A 7,749-nucleotide genomic window follows, 5' to 3' on the forward strand; every position below is an offset into this window, starting at 1 on the left:
CCGTATTTCCTCCGATTCAGAGTTTTAAGATTAAAATAAACTCTCTTGCGGAATGAATCTCACTCCGAGGTGACAGTCATCCGCTCCGATTTAAATCCGCGTTCACTCCGCAAATTTTTTACATTGCACCTGACCAATATGACCCATCTTTACTATGACACACCATAGCATTTCAAGCAAAAAAAATTTCTCCTTGTAATGAGAAAAAAATTAACTAATTTATTTATTAGTAAATACATATGATTTTGTATTAAGAATTAATATGTTTAAATGAATAATAGCGATAATAAAATTTATTTATATTCATTTATTTATCAATATATAGATCTGTCCAAAGAGTTTATCTTTAAATTCCATATACAAAGATACCAAAGTGATAAGGTATCATTTATCATTTGGATAAAAATAACTCTTTAACTTCCTCCTTATTTCATTTTGAACCGGAACAGTGTCCAAAAATGTTACATACTCTATCAATTTAAAGTGCTTCTTATTCGAGTAAATTACTTGAGCACCTAAGTACCCTATCTGCAGATATTTTTCAGTTTCAAATCGATCTTGGCACACTACTGGGCTTCCAGTTATCGGCTATATAACACATAAAAACAAATATCGAAACTATTATACACTCATATGATTAAAATATTTATATTATATACTATCTAATTAATTATGAATAATTACAATCATTATCCGGCTTGCCATCATAAAAAAGAGTTCTACTTTTCGATTTCTATTATCCATAATGGAATGTTTATCTTCTGAAAGACGTAGACTCATTGATCCGTTCGTTAATTTAACGACTTTTAACGATCCCATGATAGTTACTGTTATTATTAATTATATTTTTATAATAATGATAATAATTATAAAATGTTTAAAATAACATGATATTTTTACCTTTGATGTGTTTACGATCTGATACTTCTTTTAAAGAAGAAATAAGACAATTATTCATATCTATCATATCATTGCTGTCTGCTAATCTAATTGGTTTAATTCTATCATTCAATTCAAATGGCTGATTCAAAATTACAATATTTACATATTTAAATTTTTCATTGCTGTCTGAAATCCCATTGTTTTCATTATTATAATATTTTCCTACAATTACATCACTGACATTTCTAGTTTGGCATTTTTGCATATCTAATCCGAATTTTAAAAAATCACAGCCGCCAATAACTGAATAATCACCATTGCTGTAATTAAAGAAAATAAAAGTATTTATTAACATACGATCTGTGCGACATAAATTTTATAAATTGATATATTATTAAAGTGTAAATACTCTAATTGTAATTGAGTTGTTGTCCCAATAAAAACAGCTTGTGGGTGAATAAGAGACCCATGATAGAATTTATCTAGACAAAAAATGATCGTTAAAAAAAAGTGTTGATCGAAAGTTTTTACATAAAATAGATAAATTATTTACATTCACTCTTTTTGGATTCATCCACATTTTCTAGACGTTTTTCAAATAACACTGTCCAAGGAAAATAATCGATACTAGTTTCATTAATGTCGTAATTTACATATGACCCAGGTAGTAAATACCTCCAACTTTGAATCTTTTCAATCAAGATAAAAATTATTATGGTCGTTATTAAATGTTTTATTGCCATGGTCCACTTATAAGATCGAGAAACTATCTTAAACTATTTGCTGTTTTGTGAAAATTTATAAAATTTTTGAATGACACGTATATGCTTTGATTATTTTAATTGTTTCGACGATAAGTTCTATAGACATACTGCTATTTTTTGGTATAATCAAAAGTATAAAGGAATTTATTTCATCAGTATACTAACTAGTTTACGTGTATATGTAATTAATTGTCATTAGATTCGAATTACGTTTCATATCAGTGGACATGATAGCATTTTGAAATGAGTTATTATTATTTTATTGTTCTTCATATAATTTGATAGCTTATTTTTTTATAACAACGTCAAATATTATTAGTTTGTAGCATAATTTAAAAAATACGAAATTATATACGCCGAAAAAAAAATGATAACTATTATACTGTCTTGAAATAGGGAATGATTACCATATTGTATGTGATAATCATTATCATGCTTTTATGTTAACCATTCATTTCTTGTATAGTAATATTTACTATTGCTGATAGTAATAGCTATACCATCTAGATAGTCACTGGTAGAACAATTCACTTGAGCCCAAAATAAGATTTGTTCAGGCAAATAAATCCCATATTTGAATGGACCCAATCAATATTTATTTGAAACAAAGGTAGAGTTGATTTGAATGAAACAAAGATTTGTTGGGAAATTGAGAATGAAAATTTTGGTAGAATTTGTAAAATCTATTAGTCAACGCTCTTTCTCAAGACCGCCATTTTAATGTCATATTGTGTCTGTAAAATTCAGTTGCTGGTTTATATATTTGTTTATAAATTTCACCGACTCGTGCCATCGTTATCATTGTCGCGCCATTAATTAATTTAATTGTTGTAAAGTGGATTTCGTTGTCTGTCGGATATTAAATACAATTATCATCAATTTATTCTCACTTAGACAAATCTTTTATTCCAGAAATCTAAGGTACTCTCATAATTTTCATTATTTTCCTTATGACTGGGAATGGGTATTCCCCGTGACGTAGACGAGCTAGTCACAAATCAATTGATTTATCAACTGAATCCAATCCTGGCTTTCTGGACAGGGGGTCACACCCTGGACTTGGAATCACGGATATAAAGAAAAAAAATTTATTTGTAAATATACATTTTATTGTATTGTATGAAGAATTAATCTGATAAAATTAACAATTATAATAATATAATTTATTTATATTCATTTATCAACATGTATATATGTCCGAAAAGTTTAAGTTTAACTTTCATCTATCAGGATACCAACGTGATAACGTATCATTTATGATATGGACAAAAATAACTGTTTAGCTTCCGCTGTATTTCCTCTTGAACCGGAATAATGTCCAAAAATGTCACATACTTTATGATTGGTTGAGTCAAGGATGACTTCACTTTATCTACTTGTACCCCTAAGTACCCTATCTGCAGATATATTTCAGTGTCAAATCGATCTTGGCATACTACTGGGCTTCCAAAAATTTTCTAAATTCGCACATAAATAAATATCAAAAACAATTAACACTCATCATCTACTTAAAATATTTATATAATATATTGTCTAACTAATTATTAATAATTACAAGTAACGTCTGGCCTGGCATGTACACGAGCTCTTCTCGATTTTGGTAATTTACAAACGCGTTATTTTCTGAAATATGTAGACTCATTGATCCGTTCGTTAATTTGTCGACCTTGTACGATCCAATAAGGGTTACTGTATGTAATTGTCAATTATATTTTTATAATAACAGTAATAATTACAAAATTTTTATAATAACAAGATATTTTTACCATATTCAGAATTTGTTGTACTTCGTAAATGTTTTAAAGAAGAAATAAAACAATTATTTATATCTATCATATCATTGCTTCCTGCTAATCTAATTGGCAAAATTATATCATTCAATTCAAATGGCCGATTCAAAATTACAATATTTACATATTTAAATTTTCGACCGCTGTCTGAAATCCCATTGTTATCATTATTATAATATTTTCCTACAATTACATCACCGACTTTTCTAATTTGACATTCCTCTGATTCAATGGAATAATCTGTACTGTCGGATTTAAAAGATTTGCAGCCGCCAATAACTGAATAATCACCATTGCTGTAATTAAAGAAAATAACAGTATTTGTGTTCATACGATCTGTACGACATAAATTTTATAAATTGATATATTATTAAAGTGTAAATACTCTAATCGTAATTGAGTAGTTGTCCCAATAAAAACAGCTTGTGGGTGGATAAGAGACCCATGATAGAATTCGTCTAGAAAAAAGTGATCGCTTAAAACATATGTTGATTGAATTTTCTATATAAAACAGATAAATTATTTACGTTTACTACATTTGGCATAATCCTTATCTTCTAGATCTTTTCCTAATAACACTGTCCAAGGAAAATAGTCTATGTCATTTTCATCAACGTCATAATGTACGTATGACCCATAGTAGCAACTTTGAATCCTTTCAATAGAGATAAAAATTATTATGGTCGTTATTAAATTTTTTATTGCCATGGTCTACTTGTAAGATCGAGAAACAATCTTATAATATATTCTTTTTTGTAAAAGTTTATAAAATTTTTGAATGACACGTTTATACTTTGATTATTTTAATTGTTTCGACGATAAGTTCTATAAACATACTGCTATTTTTTGGTATAATCAAAAGTATAAAGGAATTTATTTAATTAGTATAATAACTAGTTTACTTGTGTATGTGAACTATGGTCATTAGATTCGAATTACGTTTCATATCAGTGGACATGATAGCATTTAGAAATGAGTTATTATTATTTTATTGTTCTTCATGTAATGCTGATCGCTTATTTTTTTATTTTTTATAACACCGTCAAATAGTGCATCAGTTTGGAGCATAGTTTTAAAAATACGAAATTATATAGGGGAGGGTGGGCAGAACGGCCCCCCTAAGCCAATTATTACTTTTTGTGGCTTTGAACCATAAGATCACTTTACTTTTGTCCTATTTCGAACAAATTTATGGACATTTTGCCACAATTCTGAAAAAAAAAACATTTTTTTTTGTGGGGCAGAGCGGCCCCCCTCCAAAAAATGATAAAAAATTTTTTTTTTCGTTTTTTTGTTTTCTGAAATTGTTTTCATCATTAAGAATGTATTTCTTTCTCTTGACAACTATTTTTGGTTTTATGTTACTCAAAAAAAATTTTTTTTAGGTGCAATAAATCGTTTACTCTCGATTACCTTAATTACTAATTGTTATTTAATAAAAAAAAAAAAACAATTCTATAGTCTTAGTTTATTTCAAAAATTTATCAACTAAAAAAAAAATTTTATTTTTATAAATTTTTAATGACCAAATTTGCCTCTTACATAGAGAAACGGCCGAAAAATATAAAAAAATAATTTTTCGGAAGTTTCGGCTGGTCCATTTTGCCCCAGGTGTTATGCGTAGGGCTAGAAATGTGGAGTTCTAATAATTTTTTTTTAATTTGACGATAAAAATATGAAAAAATCACTTTTTTAAAATTTTGAGCTTGTTCATTTTACCCCAAAGGTCATGCGTAGGGGTAAAAATGCGCGAACATATCGGATTTATAGTAATTTGTCGAAAAAAAAAATTTATTTTTTGATCAAAATTTCAGGGGGGCCGCTCTGCCCCACCCTCCCCTACGCCGAAAAAAAAAAATGATAACTATTATACTGTCTTGAAATAGGGAATGATTACCATATTGTATGTGCACAGTAAAAAACAAATCGTCAAAGTGTAAAAAAAAACGTGTGGTAAAATTTTGAGTGTTGAATTTTTAACACTTTTGTGTGTCAATTTAACATACAGTATTTATCTTGTTTGAACTGTCGCAATCGATTGATTTTTTAACACACAGAAATCTCATTTTATTCGAAAGTAACACTTTTTATAGGTTACTGTCAAATCAACACACAAAATATGTTAAAAATAATCTCGACCATCACAAAAGAATTCTTGGAAAATTTTTATTTTTAACTTATGCGTGTGTAACTTTCTTTTAACACTTACAACATGTTGAAGTAACATATAAATAAGTGTAAAACGTTCGTTTTACACACGGATGTGTTGAGTTTGAGGAATCCTTTTTTACTGTGTGATTATCATCATCATGTTTTTATGTTAACTATTAATTTCTCGTATAGTAATATTTACCTTGCCGATAGTAAAAGCTGCCAGCTAGACAGTCACTGGGAGAACAATTTATCGGAGCCAAAAATAAGATTTGTTTCAGGCAAATAAATCCCATGATTGAATGAACCCAATTAATATTTATTTGAGACAATGGTATAGTTTATTTGAATGAAACAAAGATTTGTTAGGGGTGTCATAGTAAAAAGCCAAAGCATGTTGGCCACTTGCCGATATTGAAATAAACACATGCAAAAATTCCTATAGGACCATATATGGTGATAGCAGGTTTTTCATGGGTTTATTTGAATTTTCCATCAGGTGCGCACTGTAAAAAAACCGAAGCTTTGAAAAATATTACTCCGCATATGGAGTAAATAGGTAGTTTGTTTTTTCAGCGGAGTGATTTGGATTTATTTCAATCCGTATTTACTTTGATTTAGAGTTTTAAGATTAAAATAAACTCCCTTGCGAAATGAATCTCACTCCGAGGTGACAGTCATCCGCTCCGGATTTACTCGGCTCTCACTCCGCAAATTTTTTACTTTGCACCTGACCAACATGACCCACCTTTACTATGACACACCAGAGCATTTCAAGCAAAAATAATTTCTCCTTGTAATGAGAAAAAAATTTATTTATTTATTTGTGAGTACATATGTTATTGCATTAAAAATTAATATGTTAGAATGAATAATGATGATGATAAAATTTATTTATCAGTATATAGATCTGTTCGAAGAGTTTATCTTTAAATTCCATATATAAGGATCCCAAAGTGATAAGGTATGATCATTTGGATTAAAATAACTGTTTAACTTCCTCCTTATTTCATTTTTAACCGGAACAATGTCCAAAAATGTTACATACTCTATCACTAATCCAACCTTTTTCATTGTAATTACTTTTACCCCTATGTACCCTATCTGCAGATATTTTTCAGTATCAAATCGATCTTGGCACACTACTGGGCTTCCAGATATCAGCTATATATATAAATATAAACAAATATCGAAACTATAATAATACACTCATATGATTAAAATATTTATATTATATACGGTCTAATTAATTATAAATAATTACAAGTAGTATAGGGTATCGTATCGCATACATGATTTCCTCTTCTCGATTTTTATTGTCTACAATCCTTCTATTTTCTGAAATATGTAGACTCATTGATCCGTTCGTTAATTTATCGACCTTGTACGATCCAATAAGGGGTTCTGTATGTAATTATTAATTATATTTTTATAATAACAGTAATAATTACAAAATTTTTTAGATAACATAATACTTTTACCTCTATACTCTCTTAAAGTAAATACATTTTTTAAAGAAGAAAAAAAACAATTATTCATATCTATCATATCATTGCTTTCTGCTAATCTGATTGGTTTAATTCTATCATTCAATTTAAATGGCTGATTCAAAATTACAATATTTACATATTTAAATTTTTTATTGCTGTCTGAAATCCCATTGTTATTATTATTATTATATTTTCCTACAATTACATCACCGACTTTTCTAGTTTGGCATTTTTGGATATCCAATCCGAATTTTATAAAATTACAGCCGCCAATAGCTGAATATTCACCATTGCTGCAATTCAAGAAAATAATAGTATTTATGTTCATACACGAAAAAAAATAAATAGTAAATACAACATGATGCAGTCTTGGTAAATAAACATGATGAAATCATGTTGCATCCACATTAGACTGATTCAAAAAAATCAACTAATTTTTTTTTTCTTCATTATATCGATAATATTGTTGGAAATGACGAAAAAAAAATACTGTGAAAGTTTGAGCTTTTAATATTAATATTAACAACTGCCGCATCGCAATTTTCTATTTCCCGTTTAAATAACATGGGAAAATTTACTTTTTAAGCTTTGGAATTTTGTAGCTCTCGATGGGACCAATACTTTTGAATGTTCAAGACATATTCTTATGGGAAATTTGACGCTCTACAAAAA

The 7,749-nt window shown here is 28.4% G+C and overlaps 1 long non-coding RNA gene across 1 annotated transcript; it reads right to left on the minus strand.

The window, feature by feature from the left end:
- Window positions 1-6,589: 6,589 nt before the first annotated feature.
- On the minus strand, window positions 6,590-7,302 carry LOC130668683 (uncharacterized). The gene is made up of 3 exons (XR_008990066.1): window positions 7,069-7,302; window positions 6,852-6,991; window positions 6,590-6,751 (listed from the first exon to the last, which is right to left on the minus strand). It is a non-coding gene; the product is annotated as an uncharacterized LOC130668683 (long non-coding RNA).
- Window positions 7,303-7,749: the final 447 nt, after the last annotated feature.

The sequence above is a fragment of the Microplitis mediator genome, chromosome 5 (genome assembly GCF_029852145.1).
Source record: "Microplitis mediator isolate UGA2020A chromosome 5, iyMicMedi2.1, whole genome shotgun sequence".
Lineage (NCBI taxonomy): Eukaryota > Metazoa > Arthropoda > Insecta > Hymenoptera > Braconidae > Microplitis > Microplitis mediator.